Here is a 24,685-nt window from a genome sequence, read left to right on the forward strand (position 1 = left end):
AGTGGCTGCACCAGCTTGCATTCCCACCAACAATGCAAAAGAGATCCTCTTTCTCTGCATCCTCACCAACATCTGTTGTTGCCTGAGTTGTTAATATTAACCATTCTGACACGTGTAAGGTGGTATTTCATTGTGGTTTTGATTTGTAACAAAAAGCTTTAATTTTAATATAGTTAAATTTATTAGTTTTTCTTCATGAAAAGTGCTTTTGGTGTATTGTTTTTAAAAATTCTCCATTATTACGAGGTCACAAAGAGATGTATTTTCTTTTAAATGTTTGCTTTTCACATTTGGGACGTGTTTCCCTGGATTCTGTGTGTGATATACATACACATATTTTTTCATATAGATGACTAAAGGTCCCAGTGGTCCACACTTTTCCTTGTAGATGAGGCTACAGTCTTGTTTGTGTTTCCTAAGTCTAGCGCTTTTCCTGGTACACATTAGGCAATGTGTGCTCAATAAAATGAGGGACAGAGAAGGATGGGAGACAGAGGCAAAGCAGGGATAGGAGTGTGGGAAAAAGTATTCAGATTATGGTCCTTGGTGCAAACTTAAGTATCAGAACTATACAAGTCAAAGGATATTAAAAACAGACAGAGAGGGAAGGCTTTAGGAAGATGGGCTTTCCATAACTTTGGAACCCTGAAGCAAAGATACTGATGACGTAACTGGGTAACAACTCTGCTTTCTCTCTCCCAGGATGAGAATGCGGCCTTGCTGGTGCTGAGTTGGTTCAGTATCTGGAAAGCTGTGATGCTGTAGAACTATCACTTGGTTTTTGTCTTTGCAGAATTTTAATGAAAGCCTGCGTTTAAAGGGCAAAGCTATATCACACATTTGCTACAGCAACTCTAACTGAACTTTTCCTGTAGGAAAGGTAGTTGTATGCATGGAAGAAAACCTACAGGGATCAAAAAAGCAGTTTAAAGATATGCTGCCTTTACTATTATTCAGAATAGTCATTTGGCTTCTGTATCCTTAACTAAATAATCCAGGAACATGGGGCATCTGGGTGGCTCAGTTGGTTATGCACCTGACGCTTGATCTCAGCTCAGACTTCAGGGTCATGAGTTCAAGCCTTACACTGGGCTCTACAGTGGGCATTAAGCCTACTTAAAAAAAAAATCTATAAACATACAACAGGTGGGTAGACAGTCTCTTCCCCAATAATTCCTAACCTTAAGGTCAAACTGGGGCGGGGTGGGGGGGAAGGGCACAATAGAAATAAAGGGAAGAAGAATGTGACCTACAAAGACTTCTGCTTCAGCGGCCCTCAACAGAAAAATAGCTCCCTAGTTAGCAAGATTATGGTACCTAGCTCACTCGGTATAGTTGAGGAAGTACATTCCGTAAGAGTAAAAGGTGGCTTAGCCTCTTGATGGATGTATACAAAACCACCTACAAAGTATTCTTGCCAAAATATTAGATCAGGTCTAATATTGAACCATATTTATATCTAACTACCAATATATAGGAAATAGAGATGTAAAACATGATAAAAAGCAGCATGGGACTGAAATCAGCAAAACCCAGACTGTGGGAAACTCCAGAGAACAAATGATTCAGTTTCTTCAACAGATAAAAAAACTACAAGAAAAAATTTAAAAGATGACCTATAGATTAAGAGACATCAACCAACAGCAATATAAAGATACCAATTCAGGGGCGCCTGGGTGGCGCAGTCGGTTAAGCGTCCGACTTCAGCCAGGTCACGATCTCGCGGTCCGTGAGTTTGAGCCCCGCGTCAGGCTCTGGGCTGATGGCTCAGAGCCTGGAGCCTGTTTCCGATTCTATGTCTCCCTCTCTCTCTGCCCCTCCCCCGTTCATGCTCTGTCTCTCTCTGTCCCAAAAATAAATAAACGTTGAAAAAAAAAAATTAAAAAAAAAAATTAAAAAAAAGATACCAATTCAAACTATAAAGGAAAAAAAATAAGACATAAAAATATGAGTATGAACTGTATGCTTGTAGATATTAAGGAGTGACTATTACTTTTTTTGGTGGATTGATCATATAGTTATAGTAATTTGCAGATGATATGATGTTCAGGATTTCCTTCAAAATACTCAGTGGAGAGATTTAGATATACATAATATATATACATAATATAGATATAATATTAAGTTAAAATAAATTAATTTTACTAAATATTAAATATATATACATATATATATTTAGCTATGAGATTAGTTATAGAAGCTGAATAAGGACATGAGAGTACACTGTATTTTCTTTCTGTATACAATTGAATTTTTCAAAATAGAATGTTTAAAAAGAGGAATGCTTAACAGATTCTTTTCAAAAGAAAAGCAAATCATTAAACACAAAGGTCCTATAGCTAAGAGGGTAGTTTGATATCTAAAAATCTGATACGGATTAAAACTATGAAGGACTTAAACTCTAGAAGACTACAAACAAAACTAAGAATCACAGAATCATCTACTATACTGAACATCTACTGAGTTAATCAATGTTTATTAAACAGCTATTTAGTGATCCAGAGTATGTTACTGGTATTTGAAAAGTTTAGACTATGATTCACTTTAGTAACTCTCTAATGAGGTAGTTTCCTTGTTTTGTTGTTCTCCACATATAGATATCTATATGAATGCTGGTTATTCCAAATGCTGAATTTTACTATTAAAATTTGCTCTTAAAGGACTGAAAAGTCTGTGCTTTCGGGAGGCAAGATACTGAACAAATTTTGCTATTCTCTTTAGTCTCAATCTGTGTACCTGCCCATTTTTTTCCAATGTGCAGATTTTTAGGTTTATAATAAAAGTTCAAAGTAGTCAAATGATAGGAAAGTATGTGTTCATGCAATATACTTTTTATTTTTAATATTTAAAAAGTGTTTAATGTTTTATTGATTTTTGAGAGAGAGAGAGAGAGAAAGAGAAGGAATGGGAGTGAGAGAGGGAGACACAGAATCCAAAGCAGACCAGGCTGTCAGCACAGAGCCCGATGCGGGGCTTGAACCCACAAACTATGAAATCATGACCTGAGCCGAAGTCGGTCACTTAACCAACTGAGCCACCCAGCCGCCCCATGCAATATACTTTTTAAAGTTAAAAGGAACAGTTCGAATAAATTTAGTAAGAAACATCATGGTATATGTAGTGAAGAAAACATGGTTTATGAAAGAAAGAATTCCAATTCTGCTATATGCCCTTTATTTAAATGACCTCTTTTTCTCTTGAGGTACAGGATACCTCCTCCAAAGTTTTTTTGTGAAGATTAAACAAGATGATCTATATAAAAGTCATATATTGCAATAACAAGCAAGTAATAGATTCTTAATAAATGCGAAATGAAACTAAATCTCGTCTAACCCTTTCATTTACAGTAAGCTGAGAATCAAAAGAGTTTAAATGACTTGTGCTAAGTCACAGATTGATTTTTTATTTGGGAACATTATCCAGTAAAAATGCTACTATTATACCAGATAATCATGGCTCTTTTCTACACAGGGATTTTAATTGAGAAGAAAGAAAAACTGTGTCCCAGTCCCATCATTTTGGAACTTCCTTCTCCAGAAAACATGAGGTATTGCCAGTAAGTGAGCTGAATGAAGGTTTTGGCTAGCTCCCAAGTCATACACTTTTTGCTGGGCTTCAATGCCCTCTAGTGCTGATCTGCAGAGGCAGCCTCTAGTTCCAAATACAGGCAAATTTACCTGGTCTATAGAACAGGTAATAATGCCCATAAAAATAATGAAATGAAACATGAGGCAACATTGACACCCATCTATAAGGATGATTCTGTTTTCTTTGGAAGATGAAATTTTCAAGAGGTTTTACTCTTTTCAAACTTTCAAAAAGTTTTTAAACTTTTTGTTCTTATCTGAATTTGTATAATAAACATATAAAACTTTAAAAAGCAAACTAAAACACAAGGCAAGACAGAATCTTGTGGATAGCCCAGTAAGGGTAATTACTCTTCTTCCTCTACTGCATAGCTTCCAAAAAAGAGTGACACGGCCATGCAGCTTAGTATTTTCTTGTGTTATGTTATAAGAAAGCTAGGTCAGAAATAAGGCAGATCTTTAAAATGAAAACCACATAGGGATAAGTGCCTTCATTTTCTTTGGATGTACCTTAGACGTCACCAATAGGTGACATGTAAGTCTTTTTAAACTGAATGCATTAAGCCTATCTATTATTATCAGATACTTACTAGATTTGTTAACTGAGATCCCAAAACAAGGAAACCAAAGTGGGAATTGCTGTAGAGGACCACAGTTAAAATGGGATATCTTCTAAGATGGCAGACTCAGGCAATAATGCTTGATATGCAGATCAGAAAGTATACTGGGTGCCTGAAAAGCTCAGTCAGTTGAGCATCTGCCTCTTGATTGTGGCTCAGGTCATCATCTCACAGTTTATGAGTTAAAGCCCTGCACTGGGGGCTTGCACTGATGGTGCAGAGCCTGCTTGGGATTCTCAATCTCCTTCTCTCTCTCTCTGACCCTCCCTCCCTCTCTCAAAAATAAATTAATAATAATAATAACAATAATAGTAAAGTAATTATTATTTAGGGTGCCTAGGTGGCTCAGTTGTTAAGCATGTGACTTTGGCTCAGGTCATGACCTCACAGTTGGGGAGTTCGAGTCCCATATCCGGTGAGCATGAGCCCTGCATTGGGTGAGCTCCAGCCCCACTTTGGGTGAACTCATGCCCCACTTCTGGTGAGGACGAACCCCGCATCAGGTAAAAAACAAAAAAACAAAATAAACCGAGCCCCTGGTGAGCCCTGACACCCTCCCTCTCTCTCTCTCTCTCTCTCTCTCTCTCTCTCTCTCTCTGCCCCTCGCTCACTTGCGCCCTCTCTCTCTAAAAAATAAAAAAATATTAATGTCTCATATAAACTAAAACTGTAGTTGAAATGACACTTGTGTATACTGCCTTCACTCTTGAGACATAACTTACTACTCTCTTCTAGACTATATTGGGGTAATAAAGGGTTCAGTATCCCAAAATCTATTCTAAAAAATGTAGCCACCATGTTCAATGTCCTTGTCCTCTGTTTAGCCCCAAGAAGCACAGGACTTTTGTCATAATGAAAGGCAAAAACCATTAAAACCAATTTGATAGTTGTTACTAAAATTCTCTCCCAAAAAGCATTAAAAGAACCAAAAGTGGTAAGCCCGATCTAAAAATGTTGTTCCTCGGGGCGCCTGGGTGGCGCAGTCGGTTAAGCGTCTGACTTCAGCCAGGTCACGATCTCGCGGTCCGTGAGTTCGAGCCCCGCTTCAGGCTCTGGGCTGATGGCTCGGAGCCTGGAGCCTGTTTCCGATTCTGTGTCTCCCTCTCTCTCTGCCCCTCCCCCGTTCATGCTGTCTCTCTCTGTCCCAAAAATAAATAAAAAACGTTGAAAAAATAAATAAATAAAAAATAAAAATGTTGTTCTGGTCTATAAAGCCAAGGGCTATCTAAGAAGATCAAAGAATATTCAATGTTCAAATGATGGTTTAATGAGAAGATACGAAGACTAACATGTTTTTAAAGTACAATAGTTATCAATGGAAATAGGTAAAATTATTTATTAATGATATAGTTAGAAACTTCTAGATTTTCCACCCTTCCCCCACCCTTCCACCCTTTCCACCCTTCCACCCTTCCCCCTGTGCCTAAACCACAATTCCATGTAGTAAGTCTGGTAGTAATCTCTTGAGATATTTCAGAGAGACTTATGAAACGAAGGATCATAAGATCTTAGGCCAAAATTTTCCAAAACAAAAACAAATACAGAATTATTTCCGGGGCTAGAAAACTTCATAAAAACCTAAATAATGAGTTTTAGTCTCTGAGACCTGTCAGTTCATGGGGAAAATGTTTCACTATTCAACAGAAATATAACACAACCCACATAAGTAATCTTATCTAGTAGTCACATTAAGTAGTAAAAATGATGAAATTAATTTTAACAAAATATTAATACATCAAAAAGATCACTTCAATATATAATCAATATAAGAAATACTGAAATATTTTAGATCCTTTTTTCACACTAAGTCTTTGAAATTCAGCATGTACTTAATACCTAACATATTTTAATATGATTTAGCCATGTTTAAGTGCTCAACAGCCACATGTAGCTAGTGACTAGTGTACTGGACAGTTTAGGTCTATGGCACAATAACTCTCATGGACTAAAAAGAATATCAGAAAAGTTTGATGACACCTTCAGAGGTGAGCATGCAGAGACAAAACAGGTCATCTGTTACTTCTAATTACAGGGCTTTCTCCTTAGAAAGTATGTATAGAAATTCAAATCTCTTAGACTGCCCTCAACCATGATACATGCAGAATAATTTCTTTCTAGATTTTACTAGAACAGCATCAGTATCCCACATATATCCTCCAAAAAAAGAAGTGACTTATTTAATAACCTATTGCCCTTCACTTAAAACCAAGAATCACAATCCCAAATGATAAAGCACAGTCAGTAACAACACAGGCAGAATATAAGTGCCAGATAAGGGAGTAAGAATATATCAGAAGCCAGCCATATACCATCCGGAACAGAGAACTTCAATGCAAGGTTAGTATATGTTATTACCAATATTCTAGAGCTGCATTTCATAAGGGCTGCTCCTCCTAATATGAACAGGCATCCCATGGAAAAAGTGGCCAATATTCAAGTCAATTTAGGAATTGCTGAATTAAACAATATTAAACATATTCTAGGTTTCTCCATCCCTATAATATCTGACTATTCAAGGATCTCAATATGTCAATAAGCACAGTGTCCATTTGATAGGGGTTTAAAAAAACAGCTACAGGACATAGCATTTCCCAACTAATTTAGTGAAGAAACTTTATTTTCATGGATGTTGAGGAACTAGTATTCCAAATTGGGAAATGATGATCTAAAAGCACAGTAAGATGACTCTCACAACCCCAGGAAGAATCAATCCTAGGTAGATAGTGGTAAGGGCTTTAAGAAGTATATACTGCTAAACTAGGCTTTCAGGGTCTAGTTCCAAACAATATTCAAATGGGAACTCTGAGGACTAAATTATCAGGAACACCTTTTTCATTTGATAAAGTAAAATAGGCAATGATCTGTATTATTCTATCCACAGAGCTATAATATTCTCCCCCATTCCTAATTCAAGTAATAATAGCTATGAAATACAAGATTAATTTAGTTAAAATCCTGCAAAAAAAAAAAATCTCATTTTGGTCTTATGCTCCTACAGATCAAAAAAGAAACTTTTATGAATCAAATGGGAGGGTCAAAAACTCATCCAATTGATTCTAAAGCTGCTACAGTTAAAACTAGATATGCTTAAAACTCTGTTAACAGCACAAAGTTTAAAGAAGTAATCAAGCAAACAGGATAATTAATGTACACAGAAACATCTAAAATAACCACATTGTCTAGAACCAAAAGGGGTCTAAATGGGATGCCTAGGTGGCTCAGTCAGTTAAGCATCTGACTTTGGATCAAGTCATTATCTCACAAACCCATGGTTTGTGGGTTTGAGCCCCACATTGGACTCTGTGCTGACAGCTCAGAGCCTGGAGCCTGCTTTGGATTCTGTGTCTCCTTCTCTCTCTGCCCCTCCCCTTCACACTCCTCCCCCTCAAAAATAAACATTAAAAAACTTTTTTAAATACATACAAGGGTGCCAACTAAGACAACAAAAACAAAAAGACAGTTATTTCCTCTAAGGAGGGGGATTTTAGAAGATGTCACAAGCAAAATAAAGAACACATTCCAAAAAATACTGTGATCTTTCTAAATCCTGAATCTGGATTAAACACTCCCGCCTACAGGACCAAAGAAGAGAAAACACAAAATGAAGGTAACAGTCAAGGGACAGAGTTTTAATAGCCAGCAGGAGGAGACATTTAATTTTTGCCAAGTCTGGTGGGTATAAAATGGTTGTCTTGATTTGCCTTTCTCTGAAAACAAGTCTGAGCATGTTTTGGTGGGTTTTTTTGAATCACGTATCCTTTTAATAAAAGGCCTGATTATGGTTTCTGCCCAAATTTCTATTTGCTTCTCTTTCTTAGTAATCTGTAAAACTTCTTTATATTTCAAATACTAATCTTCTTTCAGCTGTGTTGCAACTATCTTCTCTCAGTATGTGACTTATGTTTTCACTTTCATTAGGTTGACACATGATTAACAAAACTTTAGAATTAAATATAAATGCTCAGAAATGCTAGAGAATTCTACCAAACATTTAACAACACCAATTCTACATAATCTTTTCCAGAAAATAGAAAGGAACTTCCCAATTGATTTTATGAAGCTGATGTGCATTAAGTGTATTGGCAGTGATAGACACAAGATCAATGGAACACAACACAACACCCAGAAACAGATCCATTCAAATATGTTCTACTGACTTTTGACAAAGATGCAAAAGCAACTCAATGGAGGACAGATTTTCAACAAATGGTGCTGAAGCAACTGAATGTCCATAGGTTAAAAAAGGATATACCACCTCATACCCATCAGAATGGATTAAAAAAACACTACAAAATAACAAGTGTTGCAAAGAATATGGAGAAACTGGAACTCTGTGCCAAAAATGCTGTAGTCACAACTAGTCTTGACATTTGATATTAAAAGTGCTTAACTTTGTCCTTCAGGAACATCTTGGCTATTATAAGCCATTACCTATCTGCAAAAAGCTTAAAATTAGATTGTGTGGGTTTTTGAAAACATTATTTTGGTTAAAATCGCATTGAATCTGTAGACTTATTTGGTAAGATACGAAAAAGTTTTTATGGTAGTGGTACATTTCTCCATTTATTTAGGTCTAAATTACTTAAAAATTTTTCAATAAGCTTTTAAAATCTTCTAAAATAAAGGCTTGCATGTTTCTATGTAGATTTATAAGAATCTTTTTGTTATTGAATGCTTTTAATTTATATATTTTATATAAAAATTTTATTGTATATACAAATGCAAATGGACTTTGCTAGACTATCTTAGTAATCATTTCAATAATTTTTATGGAGTTTTCTATATAGCTTAACCTAGGATGTCCGTTTCTTCAAATTATTTCTTTTACTCAACTTTTTAAATTTCTGAATGTGCTAAGACTGTACAATATGGATGAGAGATAATAAGCACTGATATGTTGTTTCTAACTTTTAAAAAGGTGTTTTAGATCTTTTTTACTAATTGTTATGTTTTTCTGTGGGTTCTTTGTAGACATTCTTTATCAATTAAGGAACTTCTTAATTTGCTAAGAGTTTTATCACAGCTATTAAATGTTATTATTTTCCTACATTAATTCAGATAATCAAATAATTTGTCTTTCTCCATTTGTTAAAGTGGTAAATTATATGAACAGATTTTCTAATGGACTAACTTTGCACTCTGTAACACACTCAAGCTGGCTAAGGTATATTACTTTTTTTTAAATACATTTTTGGCTTTGATTTTGCAATTTTTGTTTTGGACTTTCTGTTCCTATGTTTGAGTAGGATAGTAAAATTAAAGGCCATTTTAATATCCTATCTGGTTTGGATGCCAAGATTATACTAATCTCACAATATGAACAGAAATGTGTTTGGGTTTTTTTTAGTGTTTATTTTTGAGACAGAGAGACACAGCATGAACAGGAGAGGATCAGAGAGAGGGAGACACAGAATCTGAAGCAGGCTCCAGGCTCCGAGCTGTCAGCACGGAGCCTGATGCGTGGCTCAAACTCACAGACTGTGAGATCATGACCTGAGCCTAAGTCATGCTTAACTGACTGAGCCACCCAAGCGCCCCCTTTTTTTTTTTTTAAATTAGGAATGTGTTTTAATTATTGCTGTGTAATAAATTACCCCAAAACGTACTGGTTTAAACCAACACACATTTATTATGTAACACCTTCTGTGGGTCAGGAACTTGGGAAAGGCTTCTAAAGGTTTCTCATGAGGTTTCGGTCAGGATGTCAGCAGGGGTTGTAGAGTCCCCTTCCAAGATGGCCCACTCACATGATGTTGGCAGGAGGCCTCAGTGCCTCACCACATAAGTAACTCCATAGGCTTGAGTGTCCTCATGATAAGTTACTGGCTTCTCCAAGATCAAGTGAACCAAAAGAGTAAAGAAGCTGCAGTGCTTTTTATGAGCTATTCTCTAAAGTCCCACATTGTCATTTTTTTGTTACTGGGTCCAGCCCACACTAGAGGGGAGGGAATTAGACTTCCACCTCTTGAAGGGAAGAGTATCAAGAGTTTAAATATATTTTATAAAGACCATGGATTATTCCCTCTTTTTGTAATTTCTAAATTTGTGTAAGATTGCAATTATCTGTTCCTTAAATACTTGGGTAGATTTCACTTATAAAACTATTGGGACTTGGTATTTTATTTGCAGGCAGTTTTTTTAAAGAACTGAATTCAACTTCCTTAGTGATTAAAGGGCAATCAGTCTTTCTATTATTGGGCCAATTTAAAGTTTTCTTGGAATTTATCCATTGCTTTCAATTTTTAAAATTTTAAAATGTGTGCAAACAAGTGACATCAAGGTTGCTTACAAATACCCTTATTTTAATCTCTGCTGCATCATAGTTATGTCTCATTTTTCATTCCTACTATTATTTACATCTACTTTTTTCTTGCCCCATCATCATTTCTAAGTCTTGACCATTTAATAAGATTTTTTAAAGAAACCAATTTATTTTTATTTTTTAAATGTTTATTCATTTTTTGAAAGAGACAGATATAGTGCAAGTGGGAGAAGGGCAGACAGAATCTGAAGCAGGCTCCAGGCTCTGAGCTGTCAGTGCAGAGAGGGACGCAGGGCTCAAACTCACCAACTGTGAGATCATGACCCAAGCAGAAGTCAGATGCTTAAAGGACAGCCACCCAGGTGCCACCCAGGTGCCCCCAACAAAGAAACCAATTTAGATGACGATCCTCTCGTATCTTAGTTTTATATTCATTTTCTAGCCTTACCTTTATTACTTCTATTTTCTTTGGGTTAATTGTTGTTAACTGTTCATCTTAAATTGAAAGCTTATTAGCTCATTAATGTTCAATTTGTCTTTTTTCCTAGTGTAAACCAGGAAAGGTACAAATTTCTCTATTAAGTACCAGTTATTGGATCTATAAATTCTGATAGAAAATCTTTGCATCAAATCAGGAGACTATAGATGCTGGCGAGGATGTGGAGAAACGGGAACCCTCTTGCACTGTTGGTGGGAATGCAAACAGGTGCAGCCGCTCTGGAAAGCAGTGTGGAGGTTCCTCAGAAAATTAAAACTAGACCTACCCTATGACCCAGCAATAGCACTGCTAGGAATTTACCCAAGGGATACAGGAGTACTGATGCATAGGGGCACTTGTACCCCAATGTTTATAGCAGCACTCTCAACAATAGCCAAATTATGGAAAGAACCTAAATGTCCATCAACTGATGAATGGAAAAAGAAATTGTGGTTTATATACACAATGGAGTACTACGTGGCAATGAGAAATAATGAAATATGACCCTTTGTAGCAACATGGATGGAACTGGAGAGTGTGATGCTAAGTGAAATAAGCCATACAGAGAAAGACAGATACCATATGGTTTCACTCTTATGTGGATCCTGAGAAACTTAACAGAAACCCATGGGGGAGAAAAGAAGAAAAAAAAACAAAGAAAATCTTTTCATTATCATCCAGTTCTCAGCATTTTCTAATTTTCACCATGATTTCTTTTTTGAAGGTGTTTTAAAAATTGCCAAATGTGTGCAAACGTGTGCAACTTTTTATTATTAAAATAGTTTTTAAAGCAAAGACAATTTGAAAGAAGGGGACAACTGTACAGGCTTTACCTTGATTGAATAATTATTTGCCAGTTTATTTCCTCTTTCTACATACACAGAAATACTTAACACATGTATTTTGCTGTAGCATATAAAAGTTGCAGACATTAAGACATTTGAACCCTAAATAGTTTGACATGCATTTCCTAAGAAGAAACAAATTCTCAATAACAATTCCATTATATCACCTAAGAAAATTAACAATTTCACAATACAGCACGCAGCCCACATTCACATTTTCCCTAATTATCACAAGAATGTCTTAAAGAGCTTTTACCTGAGAAATAGATCAAATACAAGTTCATGCATTTTGAATGTCTCTTGTAACTTTTGTCTAGAACAGCCCTTCCACCTTTTTTCCCCTTATGATATTCACTTTTTGGAGTCCAGTACAGTTGACTTGAGAATCTCACATACTCTGGGATTTGTGTGACTGCTTCCTCTTGATGTCGTAAGTGAATGAATGCACTATTCTAAAGCAAATGCTTTATCTTTTCCGCTAAGCATTTTAACTTATGAGTCAATGTCCATACAACTTGAGCACCAATTAATTGCCTGAGTACACACTAACTGAATTACATGATATTAAGACTGATTTATAACTTTAATACAAATTTAATGATATGTACAATTGTTTTTTGTGTGGCAAAGTATTCAGGCACAAAAGTTAAATACCTCATAAATGATAATAATCAATATTCTTTTGCTCAACCAAATCAACCTGTCATAGTTTTTTCATTTTTATTATTTCTCCAGTAATAAGCCAACAACATTACATAGAAGCAACAGCATAAAAGTTTAATCCTCACAATTATTCAAATATTAAGAGATCTAATATTCCTGGTTTCTTCTGCCTTTCTCCCTTGTACAGTTATGACTGACGCTTAATCTTATCTTTCCTTATACCTTCCCTACAGAGACTGGTCCTAAGGGATCTTTCAGCAATTCACTGACCACGATATCACATCATTAGTCTCTTCGGTTTTAAATCTACAACAGAAAAAACACAGTGTCCCCACTTTGCGAAAAGCCCATTTGGAAACCAGAGCTGGGGCAATGCACTGCCAGGCTGATTACCTGGGAGAGAAGAGAAAACAAAGTGAGCCTGGTTTATGGATATATAGCATCTGGGCCTTTAGAGGTGGGGATGACAAAGTAAAGTTATTCTTTAATGAGGAAGGAAGTAGAGACCCAACTTTAACGGCATGTACAATGAGCAACAAGAAGGCTCCAATCACTTCCATGCAAAATAAATGAAAAAAATATCAAAAAAAAAAAATACTAAAACTCTTCCAGATAATAATGCTGTTGTGTATTGACTGCCAATACATAATACTTCATATACATTGCTTATAAAATGAGGTACAAAGAAAATACAAATCTAGAAGAGGAATCAAAATTAAATCTAGATTTGTCTTCTTGCAAGTCTATGTTGTATTTACTGATACCAGATAAAAAGAACTAACTGCACAATTAGAAAGTTAATGCACATTAAAACAGTGAGTAAACAAATGTAAATGAGTGAAGGAATTCCATTCAGATAAAAAATTATGAGCAAAATGTCACTGGGAGAAAAAGAAGTTGATAACAGACCACTTATACCTTTCTGAAGCTTATTATAAAAAGCTAAAATACAGTAATTCCTCAGCTACTAACCGGCAACACTACAATATTTGCTTTATTTCTTCCTTTAGTATAATCTGTTGTGTCATGTACACTGAAGCTCCAATATGTGGCACAAATACATATTTGGGATTTTACATCTTTTTGACGAACTGGCTCTTTTATCATCATGAAATGATTCTCTTTATCACTGGCAATAACCTTTGTCTTGAAGACTTCTTTGTCTGGTATTATTAGAGCCACACCAGCTTTCTTATGATTAGTATTTGTGTACTATGTCTTTTTCCTTCCTTTTACATTTAGTCTATATCTTTATACTTAAAGTACATCTCCCGTAGACAGTATATAATGTAGTATTGCATTTTTATCCAGTCTGAAAAATCTGAATTGTAACTTGTAGTGTTTAGCACATTTACATTTAAGGTAAATATTATTATGGTAGGCTTTGTTTCATCTAGTATTTTTTAGTATTCCATTTCATTGCGTATATTGACTTTTTAGCCATACCACTCTGTTTAGTGATTGCTTTAGGGATTTGTCATATACAGTCTTAATCTTTAACAGTCTACCTTCAGTCAATACTGTATCTTTTCATCTTACAACAATGCAATTCACGCTATCTTGCTACTATACTGTTTTTTTATTTGTACATATTATAAACCTACAATACATTAACATTTTAAAATATTTATTTATTTTTGAGACAGAGAGGGCACAAGCGGGGGAAGGGCAGAGAGAGAGGGGAAGACACAGAATCTGAAGCGGGTTCCAGGCCCCAAGCTGACAGTGACCCTGATATAACCCATGAACCAGAACCCACAAACCGTGAGATCATGACCTGAGCTGAAGTCGGACGCTTAACCACCTGAGCCACCCAGGCGCCCCAATGTTAACTTTTTAAAAGGGGCACCCACCTTTTATATAGTTTTCATAAAAAAGAAACAAGAAAAAAATGTCATTTATACAAAGACCAATTCTGGCTCTCTTCAATTCCTTCATTTAGAGCTGACAGGTATGTTTCTGACTAGTATGTCTCCTTTAGCCTGAACTTTAGTATTATTTGTTGTGAAGTCTCATGGTGAAGAGTTCCCTTAGCTTTTGGTCAAATAAGAATGTATTTATTTTGCCTCCATTGCTGAGAGTTATTTTTGGTGGATTTATAATTTCAGGTTGGTAACTTCTTTCTTTCGTAACTTTAAAAAAGATAATCCATTGTCTTCTAGTCTCTATTTCTTATGAAAAGTATCATTATTATTATTATTATTATTATTATTATTCCCTTCTGCAAAATACAATGTGTCTTCCCCCCACCATCAGTAGCTTCTAAAAGGTTCTCTTTAAGTTTCATTTTCAGCAATTTGACTTAATGTGTTAGTATTGTTTTGTTTACTGTGCTTGGAGTCTGTTGACCTCCACAAGTCTGTAAAATGTATTGTCCAAATTTTAGTCAAATTTGGAAATCTTTCAACTGACACAGCTTTAAACATTTTTCCGCTGCAATCTCTCTTCTCTTTCTGGAACTCCATTTACACGTATGTCCTACCACTCAATATTAGCACGGCTCTCTGAGGCTTATTCTCCCCCACCCTGAAGTTTTCTTCTGGCAGTTTTCAATATGCCATCATACATAACCCTCAAATATTTCATTCCAGGTACTGAATTTTTCCGTTTCAGATTTTCCATTTGATTCTTATTTAGATTTCCACTTCTGTTGAGATTCTCGATCTGGGCATGGATAATGCCCATCTTACCAGAAACAATTTAAATACCTGTCAACTAATTCTGATCTTTCATCCCTGACTCTGTTCCAATTGTCTTTTTCTTCAAAAGAGGAGTTGCATTTTCCCACTTCTTCATATGTTTAGTAATTTCTTATATAGCTGGAAATTGTTGGTACTATGATGAGTCTCTGGAGTTCCTTCAAAGTGTGTTTTGTTCTGGCATAATGTTAATCTATGGGCAGTTCAACCTGATACTTTGAGGGTTAGTTTTAGACTGTTAGGATGGGTCTAAAATAGCTCCTCCTCGGGGCGCCTGGGTGGCTCAGTGGGTTAAGTATCCAACTTTGGCTCAGGTCAAGATCTCATGGTCCATGAGTTCAAGCCCCATGTCGGGCTCTGGACTGTCAGTTCAGAGCTCGGAGCCTGCATCGGATTCTGTCTCCCTCTCTCTCTGTCACTCCCCCAATGACATTCTGTCTCTCAAAAAATGAATAAACGTTAAAAAAAATTTTTTTTAATAAAAAAAATTAAAGAAATAAATAAATAAGCTCCTCCTCTATGAGTAAAGTCACCTTGGTCCTAAAGTATACAACTTTCTGGGGTGTCCACTAATGCTCAAGGTGCCCAACTAGCTCCTTCCAATCTAGCTGGCCAAAATTCTGTGTGACCTCTAGAATCTTTTCTTGACTTACAGGCCCCAGTAGTTTGTTCTCTGAAATGAGACCTGCCCTGCATATGTGGAGTTCAGTATTCAGCCAAAGAATCCAAGGACCCTGTGGAGATTTCTAAAGCTCCTTCTCCAAATAGCTCCCTCCTTTCCAACACCCAGCCTCACAAATTCCAGGTGCTTCAGCAGCCACACACTCCAATCACTGTTTTCTCCACTGCACTAAATCTCTGGTCTCTCTATGAGCTCTCCTTTACTGAGCTTCAGTTTGGAAAGCCAGAGTGAGCTTACCTCTTGGGTTTTCCTTCTCTCAAGGATCACTGTCCTATGCTCTGCTATCTAATGCTAAGAAAACCTCAGTTGCTACATGTATTTTATCCAGTTTTATGGTTGATTATGGAGACAGGATAAATCCAATACTCATTACCCCATTATGGCAGGATCTGGAAGTTAAGATATATCAAAATTAATTTTTAAGTACTTTTTAAGATTATATTAACATATTAAAAAATTGATGAATATAAAAATGAAAAAAACAAAACAAAACAACCCAAGACCACATCCAGCAAAGAATTTCTGCTAAATTCTGCTGTGTTTTCTTCTAACTACATTCATACATTTGTACATACCCATGTGTGTAAGATCTTTTTTAAATTAGGGTGAGACTAGTTTATTTTGCCTTTTTCATTTAACACTGCATGGTGGGCATTTTCCCAAGTCCTTATACATTAACTGAAAACAGAATCTTTTATGGCTATATAAAAATCTTGATAGTAATTTATAATTAATAATAACCATTCTCTTACTGTTGAACATTTAGGTCACACCATTATAAATGAAGGCTTTGTCTTCAAATATCCACATGACTCACTCTATAATTCAGGTCTTTATTCAAATACTACCTTGGTGAGGGTTCCATGACAAACCTATTTAAAACTGAAATCCTCTCCTGGACATACAACTCGGTCTTTTTCCTGCTTTGCTTTTCTTTGGAGAATTTACCACTATGTCACATAGCATATATATTTTTAACTTTATGCTAATTATGTCTCCCTCCACTACAATGCGAGCTTTATGAAAGCAGACCTTTTTGATTAATTTGTTTACTGCCAGACTACTTGCCTAATATTAAGCACTTAATATTAGGTGAATAAACGAATGATTATAATGAATGAATACTGAGAGAGACACCATACAATATGATTTAAGAGAGGCCAAAACAAACAAAAAAATTACTTATAGGAAAAAAAGAAAGGAACATATGTTTCATACAGATGGTGGAAAGAAGTTATTTTGTTTTTTAAGTTTTCTATTTTTAATACCCTTTGCTTTTATGATATAGAAAATAAATGTTCTTTTTTAAAAAGATGGTGCATTAAGATTATATATAAAACAAGAAGAAATGTATATGGATAGAAATGGACTAAAACATCTTTCTGACTCGTGATTCAAACTGTGACAAATCATTATTTAAAACCAACACAAGACTATAAATATTTGCTAACACAGCACTGTGGGAGATACAAAGATGAGTAAGACATGGCTGCTACCCATCAGGGGCTCAACATCAACTGGGAAAGACATACACAGTAGAAAAAACAGTACGTGCAAACTATGATAAGTGCTCTACTGAAAGTACAAGGTAAAATGGGTTGACAAGACACTGGAAGGAATATAATAAACTGGGGTGACCTAATCATGGTCTTGAAACTTGTCTTCAAATATGCAAAGGGAAGAGGTAAGCATTACTGCTAAAAGGTAAGCCAAAGCCAAGGGGAAAAGATAGACGACTATACCCCAGACCTTTAAGAGAACATTATATCCTCTAAAACACCTATCAGGCAAGGGGTGCAAGGCAAGGATACCCTTCGGGGATGGGCAAAAACCCTAAACGTGTGATACAGCTGGACCTAATACAGATAAGATGTGGCGGGTCATGTAGTGAAATGGAACAAGTTCGAGGCATTCACATCATAATTTTTGTAACATTTTATAAAAAGCCCTGTGCTAGTCCATGGATGTCAGAGAAAGGAGGGTAGAGAAGATAAGCTGGAAAGTCAAGCTGGAAACGAATTAGGAAGTGTTAAACTTAATCTGTATGCAATTTTACAAGAAATGTTTTTAAAAGTAAATTGTTTATTTCAGAAAAAAATATAAAATTATTTTGAAAATTATCCATATCATCAATCCCAACATTACTGAAAGACAAGATTTTGGTGTGTTTTTATACTATTTTCTTTTTCTAAAATTAGAGTTGTGTGTGCAGGTGCATGCAGTGTGTATGTTTGCCTGTATGAAACTGTGTGACTATACAGTAATTTCTGTCTCCCGCTCATGTTCTATCAAAAGTATTTATGTAATGATATACTGTCTTTAAAAATTTTTAATGGCAGTGTAACCATAAAAATTTTATTCTGTTCTGATTGGTCTTTTAATTTGGACTTAAAGGTATAGGTAAGAAAGTTAATACCTAAAGGTGTTTTTGTTTTTCATTTTAAGTAGTAAAATCTCGTTTGTATTGAGATGTTTTCTACTACTTCTAAGAGAAAAAAATCTTCCCCTCTGACAAAAGTTCATTTCTATCTTGTTCTAGTTTTTTTTTTTTAATCATCTCACCTTTTTTTCACTGAACCATTTATTCATCTGTAATTGTTCTCATAACTTGCTGTTAAGGCTCTAAATTTATTACCCCCTCATTCAAACAACTAAGCAAATGCACTAATACCATCTCTTCAATAATCCTCCTGCTGGTTTTGTGATGACCCTTGTATCATATGTTTGCATTAAAATTAAAATAGATTGATTATGATTTTAAGTTTTAAAAAAGAACATGAATGACAGTAGCAAACAAGATTTCATTATTTAAGATCACTGAATGTAACAGTATTGTATTTGGAATTCAAGGGATGAGCAACCATACAAAACAGCCAAAATACACTAGTCCAAAATATAAAGTTTTGTTTTGTTTTTCAATCTGCCACAATCACTCCAAAGCCCATTCATCTCTTTAAGTCATCACAAAGATTAAACACGTGTAACATGAGCTACATAATCAAGCAGCAAATACACTGTAGCACTGGCATCCTCTAAAACTGACTTTTCTAGCTGGGTTGTGAGTATAGTCCCTAACAGCTCACTGTCTTCATCCAGGAAAGCAGTTTTCTGAGCAACATCTAACTTCTTCACACTGGGCTGCCAATGCCGGAATACACATTCCAGGTTACTTTTAAAAAGTGAATTTAAACAACGCTGGAGAACTTATTCTATTATTCAAATAAAGTAAGACAAAAGCTGTACTTCTTTCCAAACAGGGTGAAACTTTAGTGAATTCACAACATTTTACAACTCACTTCAGGAGTTAGGAATCCTAAAGTGTCCTTTTAGCATCATTCCTCCCCATCTTCAACTGGTTGGAATTGTATCTGGAGACCAAAGCAACCAAGTAATCAGCCTAGCACAACCCTTTCCTTCTGTGAAACTTGCCTGTTGACTCACACCTTCCCTATAGTACATTATTAAATGATTTTACATAATCTTTTTCATAGCAAAGGCTCATTATATCTTTTCTTAAACAACCTCGTTAGGCTTTCAAACAACCTGATAAAGAAATATAAACCTGTCAACTTCTCAGATTCTAAATGTAAGAAAAGAAGACATAAAATTTTAACAAATTACCTAGGTAAATTTTTTTCTTTTATATGGAGGACAGGAAGACAGTGAAAAAAAAAAAAGGTAAAAGGTGGAAAGGATAAGAACAAGAGCAAACAACAACAAAAAAAGAGATGGAGAAAAAATTCAGAGAGACAAACTAGGAGATTCTGAATTATCTGCTATAAACATCTTGTATTCTATTAACATGAGTGCTGTAAGGAAATACTTCTCTTCACAATTTACTGGAAGTTAGTTGTGTCTTGCGTTAGACTGGATGACCCACACTTAATACAAGTTTAAAGATGTACATGTAATAGACCAATGCAGAGAGTGGTCTAGAGTAATGACTAGAAGGAGAGGTGAGAAAGTGATGACTAACTATAAAGATTAGGACAAGTGTAGGCATCCAACATAGTTATCCAGAGAGAAGTCACCTAGGGAAGTACAGAAAGCAAGGAATAGCTTTAGGGTCACTAACAGATGTTATATGCCAGCTTCAGAGGCAGAACTGGAGAAAAAAGACAAAAGGTGATAAAGGAACTGAGAAAGAAAACCTGGACTTAAATGGGCTAGAGGCAAAGATGGAACAAGAAAGTAATTCAGAGAGAAAACTATTAATAAGTGCTTTGTTAAGATGTGCCACTTAACACAACAAAAGTGTGACTCTGATGTAATGCACCCACTAGTATTCAAGCGTATACCCGAAGTTTTCCTTATCATGATGATATACATATGATATATGTAATGTAACATATAGTTTTGCATATACCGTATGTCCCTCCAGAGAGGAAGAACGTAAAAACAAAGCTGCAGCCCCAAAGAAAAGTGACACCTAACACAGGGATTGGAGTAGAAGTGGTAAACCACCAGCCAAAGAACAAAAGAGAACTTTCTTTCTGTCTGGAAGTTCTTCATATCTGTTTAATGTAGGAGAAACATCTTAGAGATCTGTGTTTTGTTGTTTAAAAACTTTAAAAATCCCCCAGGAGCAAGAAATAAAATACTCTCCAAGAAAACGAAAGTGATCAGAAAGATTTTTTTAAAGAACTGAGATAGACATAAAAAAAATACAAGTAGTTAATCTTGAATTATCTGGAAATATATTGCCTTCAAGAAAGAAATCACATCACCCAAAATTAAGCCTTAAGGATCACAGCTAAGTGAATAGGTTGTCAATATGCCAGACTTCTTCATACTGTGTTTTCAACAAGAAGTCAGGCTATACTAATGTGATATGTCATAATTTCCAGAGGTTAAAAAAGTGTGGCAGCAATACCACAAAGCTGTTTTTCTCCTCCCCTATATCACCAGTGAAAAACTGTAAAGAATTTTAACGAATCTCTAGTAAGCATACTGAACACTTCTTTTCAATAAAGAAGCACACAACATATACCAGTAAAACCCATCATACAAGGAGAAAAGGTGAATTTCAGAAAAATGCTTTATGCTTAAAGCTAAAAACAAAACAAAACAAAACAAAACAACAACCCCAACAACTTGAGATTATACATACTGATTTAAATTCTGATATAATTTCTCTTTGGTAATGCTGTCTACATTAATAAATTATACATTCAAAAAGGTCATCTATAAACAAAAATTTACAATAAGCTATCCTTTTATACTGCTGGAAATGGTGTATAAAGATTTTTACTTGTAAAAACACTGAAGTTTGCTATTTTTATTTATAACTTCTACTATACTTAGTAACTTATAACTAAAACACACGAGGGGGTGGACAGTGTGACATGGGAGGAAGAACAGCATGAAAATCTGCACCAGACTTACAAATGACATCTAAAAGAAGTTTGGTAGTTATAGAGTTTGCTCATGCATTCACTCATCCTGTACTAGGGAAATAATCTCTAAATGAGAGAGCTATAATTCCTGTCTTTGTGCTGTTGATATTCCAACAGAGGAGACTATAAAATTATACAATTATTTTATTAGAATTGGAATGTGTGGTAACAAGAATTAGAACCCAGTAGGAGAGTGATTTAAGGACCTCACTATGTTAAAGATTCAGGAAAGACTCCTTCCTTTTGTACTTGAATGGAGCTCTGACGGATATGTAGAAATTTACTTAAGGTGGGGAAGACTGGTGGTTAGGGCTCCGAGAGTATGGATTAGGCAAAAGGACAGCAAGTGAGGGAATGCAGGAAAACAAAACTAATTAGAGATCCCAGAATGGCATTCTAGTCTATTAAAAATAGTACCTAAATGCAATCATTTAAACAAGAGTTTGAGACTTCAAAAATAGTAACATACCAAACTCCACTGCAAAAGGAAACCATCAGTAATAGTAATAAGGCTACTGGACTGTTATGATGATAATCATTTGTAAGTTCTTTAAAACAGTATCCCTACTGTTAATACATAGTTTCATTTTAGTTATTTAAAATAACTGAGTTATATGTAAAATGTTCTATAGTCTAATTCTCACCTTTTACTAATTTAGTTAGGTCATTTATTCTAAATTCCTGATGCCTCATTATATTCAATAGATACATTATGAACATTTAGTCTCTCTGATGGCACATTTAAAAAATTTTAGTAACAGCACCTATGATACTGTACTTAATATGGAAGCATGTCCTTATAATCAAAAAACCTAATATATAGCATAATTTTTTGTTATTATCACAGCTCTACTTAAAGAAAATGGTAACAGTTACATTTATAATTACAAAAGTACTCTTTAAAATCGTTTGGAAAACAGAAGTATAAAGAAAATGAAATCATTCACAGCTAACTCCAACACCCTGAGACCACCACTTACTAATATTTTTAAATAATTTTAAAAATTTTTAATAATTTTTAAATGATACTTCATCTTTTACACACCTACACATACGTGCACACACACCCCTAGTGTAAAATGTCAGTAACCCAGCTTTGCCCCTCTATAGTTTCTTCTCCACACAGCAGCCCAGGGAGCCTAAAACACCAGTAAGGTCATATCACACCTCTGCTCAGAGACTTCCAATGGCTCCCACCTCACCCAGAAGAAGCACCTAAGTTTTAGTGCTTACTAGACCTGCAAGGCCCTACACAAATCTACCCCTCTTTTACTTACGACCTCATTGCTACACTCTAGCATACTCTCACCATTCTGGCCACTTGGCCTCCTTGCCACAGCTTTCTCACCTTCACATTTGCTATTCCCTCTGCCTGGATAACTCTTCCCTCAAATATCATCACGGTTTTCCTCTGTCACAATACACGTAATACAGTTAAGAATTAAAAGTAATCACAGTAACATATGGTGTTTTAAAGTGAAAAAGTTCTTTGAATTTACTGTGGTTAAAGAGTAACAGCCAACATATATCAAGTTCTTACCATGTGCCAGATTCTATACTAAAGTGTTTTATATGACTTATCTCATTTAATCTTCACCACTCTGTACAAGGTAAGCACTATTTCCACTTTACTGATAAAGGAAACAACTTCTAAAAGTTATGGGGACCTGAGTAGCAAACCCAGGCAACTAATTTCAGAATGCATTATGACACATCACTAAAGTGAGCTTCCTCTTTGTGATTCTCATTATTTCTTGCTTTAAAACTTTTAAATCTGTTTTTCTTTAAATGAAAGTTTTTATGCTGGACAGAGAAATTTTCTAACCATCTTAAAGAAAATTAATTTAGTCAAGTAGTATCTCACTGGTTCGAAATACATTACAGAAAAAAGCAACAGCTCACATGTTATGCTCTATAATTATAAATATAAAAAGTTGAAATGTCAGAAAATAATGTGTGCCATAGGAAGACTCAAGTATTTGACCAGCTATGATAAAGCTTAAGGTAATACTGAAACCATTTTTTTTTTTTTAGCAGTAAGCCTCTATACAGAAGAAAGCTCTTTAGCATGTCTAAAGTAATATAAAGATTGGTCCACAAAGGATAAAGACAAGGAAAGACCATAAAGAAAAAGCACAGAGCAATTACAACTTCATTTTTGAGTTTCTACAAATCAATGTTCTACTGTTAAGTCCATCAACATGTAAAACAAAAATACTATCTTGAATGCTCCTACTGCCTTCAAACCTTCAGAAATGATAAGATAAATACCTTTCCATTTCTAATCAATTCAGTCAATATAGTTCACTTTTCAACTGCTTTAAAAAACATCAAAACATCCTAAAATTAAATCATTGCAATTACTGCACAACTTTGAAAGTACACTAAAAACCACTGAATTGTATGCTAATGCAGGTAAATTTAGTGGCATGTAAATTATCTCATTACAACAGTTTAGGGGCACATGGGTGGCTCAGTCAAACATCCGACTTCATCTCAGGTCATGATCTCACAGTTCATGAGCCTGCTTTGGATTCTGCATCTCCCTCTCTCTCTCTACTCTCTACTCTCTCTCTGCTCACACTCTGTCTCTCAAACAATAAGCAAACAAACATTTAAAAAATCAGAATGTACATAAAATATGTTCACTAAATTACTCATAAAATTAATTCTAAACAGGAAATTAAATACTTTATACACAAAACTGTACACAAAATGGCCATTTTGGAAGATGTGGAGAAAATGGAATCCTTAGGCATTGTTGGTGGGAATGCAAACTGGTGCAGCCACTGTAGAAAACAGTTATGGAGGTTCCTCAAAAAGCTAAAAATAAAACTACCCTACACTCCACCAATCACACTATTTATCCAAAGAATATAAAAACACTAAATCAAAGAGATGCATGCATCCCTATGTTTACAGCAGCATTATCTACAATAGCCATGATATGGAAGCAGCCCAAGAGTCCACCGACTAATGAATAGGTAAAGAAGATGTGGTGTATATATACAATGGAATATTATTCAGCCATAAAAAAGAATGAAATCTTGCCATTTGCAATGACATGGATAGAGCTAGAGAGTATAACACTTATTAGTGAAATAAGTCAGAAAAAGACAAATGTCCTATGATTTCATTCATATATGGAATTTAAGAAACGAATGAGCAAAGGTTAAAAAAGAGAAAGAGAGAGACAAACCAAGAAACAGACTCTTGAGAACAAACTGATGGTTACCAGGGGGGAGGTGGGTGAGGGGATGGGTTAAACAGGTGATGGGGAGTAAGGAGAGCACTTGTGATGAGAACTGGGTGATGTATGGAATTGTTCAACCACGTATTTTACATCTGAAACTATTATACTGTATGTTAACGAGCTAGAATTAAAATAAAAATGTTAAACAAAAACATGGCCATTTTCCCTTCAGATCTTTATAATTTAAGTACCTTATCATT

At 35.3% G+C, this 24,685-nt stretch overlaps 1 protein-coding gene across 3 annotated transcripts in view; it reads right to left on the reverse strand.

Annotated features, from left to right (window-relative positions):
* The window catches only part of RFX7 (regulatory factor X7), a 140,179-nt gene that overhangs the window by 98,401 nt on the left and 17,093 nt on the right, over positions 1 to 24,685 (reverse strand). The gene's annotated exons all lie outside the window — the stretch shown is intronic.

The sequence above is a fragment of the Herpailurus yagouaroundi genome, unplaced genomic scaffold (assembly GCF_014898765.1).
Source record: "Herpailurus yagouaroundi ecotype Mexico unplaced genomic scaffold, PumYag 184, whole genome shotgun sequence".
Lineage (NCBI taxonomy): Eukaryota > Metazoa > Chordata > Mammalia > Carnivora > Felidae > Herpailurus > Herpailurus yagouaroundi.